General features: G+C 42.0%; 1 long non-coding RNA gene across 1 annotated transcript; it reads left to right on the top strand.

The window, feature by feature from the left end:
- Positions 1-465: 465 nt before the first annotated feature.
- LOC138744529 (uncharacterized) lies at positions 466-2,729 on the top strand. Its single transcript, XR_011345609.1, has 2 exons — positions 466-1,779; positions 2,443-2,729. It is a non-coding gene; the product is annotated as an uncharacterized lncRNA (long non-coding RNA).
- Positions 2,730-2,986: the final 257 nt, after the last annotated feature.

Genomic DNA, 2,986 nt, shown 5'->3' with positions numbered 1-2,986 from the left:
CCAAATGCCTTCTTCACCGCACCATCTACCTGAGTATCAGCCTTGAGGGTACTATTTACCACAACTCCTAAATCCCTTTGTTGCTCTGCACATCTCAATAGCCTACCATTTAATGCATATGACCTGTTTAGATTTGCCTTTCCAAAATGTAACACCTCACACTTATCTGTATTAAATTCCATCAGCCATTTCTCACCTTTTAATCTACGGTAATCTTCCTCACTGTCCACACCACCAATCTTTGTATCATCCGCAAACTTGCTTATCCAATTCTCCACCCCTACTTCCAGATCGTTAATATATATAACAAACAACAGTGGACCCAGGACCGATCCCTGAGGAACTCCACTAGTCACCGGCCTCCAATTGGACAAACAATTTTCTACCACTACTCTCTGGCACCTCCCATCTAACCATTGCTGAATCCATTTCACTACCTCCTTATTTATACCCAATGCCTCCACCTTTTTTCCTAACCTCCTGTGGGGAACTTTGTCAAAAGCTTTACTAAAGTTTAAATAGACAACATCCACAGCTTTCCCTTCATCAACCTTTTTTGTAACCCCCTCGAAAAACTCAATCAGGTTTGTCAAGCATGATCTACCCCTGACAAAACCATGCTGATTACTCCTTAGCAATCCCTGTACCTCCAAATAATTGTAAATACCATCCCTCAGAACATTTTCCATCAACTTTCCCACCACAGACGTCAGACTCACGGGCCTATAATTCCCAGGTTTACATTTGTGCCCTTTCATAAACAGCGGAACCACATGCGCCACCCTCCAATCCTTTGGCACTACCCCCGTGGCCAGTGACATCCTAAATATCTCTGTTCATGGCCCCACTATCTGTCCACAAGCCTCCCTGAGTGTCCTTGGGAATATTTTGTCTGGTCCCGGAGATTTATCCACCTTTATCTTTTTCAACACAGCCATCACTACCTCCTCGGTTATCCTTATATGCTTCATGACCTCCCCACTATTTTTCTTTACTTCAACTGGTTCAATATTTTTTTCCTGAGTGAATACCGAAGCAAAGAAATCATTCAAAATTTCCCCCATTTCCTCTGACTTCTCACTCAGCCTACCCTCACTATCTACAAGGGGTCCAATTTTATCCCTCACTAATCTTTTACTTTTAATGTACCTATAGAAACCCTTTGGATTTATTTTTACTCTGTCTGTCTTCACATCAAGGCATGGAACAATGTGCTTCTGAATAGAAGTGCACATGGGCCACCCTGTCAAAGGCCGTATGAGGGCCCCTTCAGAGTGGTATGAAACAATCATACAACTTGTGTAATGGACATTGGGAACATCCAGAGACATTTACGATTGACTGACTAAAGCCCGCTCATCTCGACCTTGATTGGCCCTTGCCACGACCCTTGATGTGAAGACATGGACGGTGAACAGTAATGGCACCAGAGATTTAGCCTCCTATCACTGATTTGGGGAGGGGGCCACTGGAGGAACATCAATGACATCACAATGCAATGATGTCATTTGGAGCGTATGGGGTTTTAAAAAGCTGCAGGTGATTGAGCAACAACTTTTAGTGAACTTCGACTCAACTATGTCTGATCATTTTTTCGTTCTTCATTTCACCCTTACTCTGTTCAGACTGATCTCTCTCTGCACCTGTACCTTCTGTACTGTGTTTATTCTGCTTGGATTTGTATGGATAAACTTGCTGGACAACACACACAAAAAAAGCCTTTACCTTAGTACATGTGATATTAACTCAAAACCAAGACCAAAGAGCTGAATTCAAGAGGTAATGTGAGAGTGAAAATTTTTTTAAACTACAAATTCTGAAAATATGAATTAAAAATAGAAAATGTGGAAATGAGTTGATATCAGGTCAAAAGATCTTGTCAGAACTGCCTTTCATGCCAAGGCAGCAAATGACTGAGTGTGGCATCAAGGTCCCCTGGTAAAACCGGTCAGTGGGAAAACATCATAGATCACAGAGAGGAAGATGGTTCTGTTTATCAGAGGCCAATTATCTCAGCCCCAGGAACTTCTGAGGAGGTAGAGGCATCAGTGCACTTTTTTAGCTGTAGCATTAATGTGATTGGACAGGTTGTTGGTGTTTTTATACTCCTCGAAACCTGAAGCTCTCCTCCATCTCTACCTCAGCACTGCTGATACAGATAGGGGGATGTGTCCTGGTGGATTAGGGTTTAGGAAAACATGTCACAGCAGTGAGCAATAAATGGAGGGAGAAACATTCTCAATCTGGCAAATCTAACATTGATGTATAAAAATACAAAAAACAGAAGACATAAATTGTTGGTCACAGGAGAGGTTGACCTAACAATGGGGGGGGGGGGGCTGGGGGAAAGTACAGGCATAGAGGAGATACTCAGAAGGACAAGCCACATTTGTGGAAACATAGTCAGGACAACAGCTTTCATTAAAACTGAAAAGTTTTCAGTTGCAGGGAAGGAGGAAGATTGGACACATGAATTAGAATGTCTGGAGTGGAGACCAAGGTTGTCTGAGTGACATGCTGATGCCATTTAAGAGAGGGTGGCAAAACCTTGTTAATCACAGCTGGTCTGCCTGAATGAATGAAGACAGATGAAAAGGATACCAGTAAACATGAAACATCGAACATTACAGTACAAGTGCTTTAGCACACAATGTTGTGAAGACCTATATATATATATATATATATATATATATGTATGTATATACTTACCAATAAAAAACTAAACCCTCCTTTATCTTCTAACCTATTTTTATTTCATCTATGTGACTAAGAGTCTCTTAAATGCCCTCATTGTTCCAGCCTCCACCACCCCACCCCACCCCCCCCCACCACCCCCAGCAATGCATTCCAGGTACCCACAATTCTCTTAAGAATCCTCTCCAATAGTTTGCCCATCACTGATGGCATAGAGGAGACTATGCCACAAGACTCACTGGTCTATAATTCCCAGGATTCTCCCTATTACTTTTTTTTTAAATAAGAGAAC

The sequence above is a fragment of the Narcine bancroftii genome, chromosome 10 (genome assembly GCF_036971445.1).
Source record: "Narcine bancroftii isolate sNarBan1 chromosome 10, sNarBan1.hap1, whole genome shotgun sequence".
NCBI lineage: Eukaryota > Metazoa > Chordata > Chondrichthyes > Torpediniformes > Narcinidae > Narcine > Narcine bancroftii.
The sequence above is the reverse complement of the archived record's forward strand: the minus strand, read 5'-3'. Positions and strand labels throughout refer to the sequence as shown.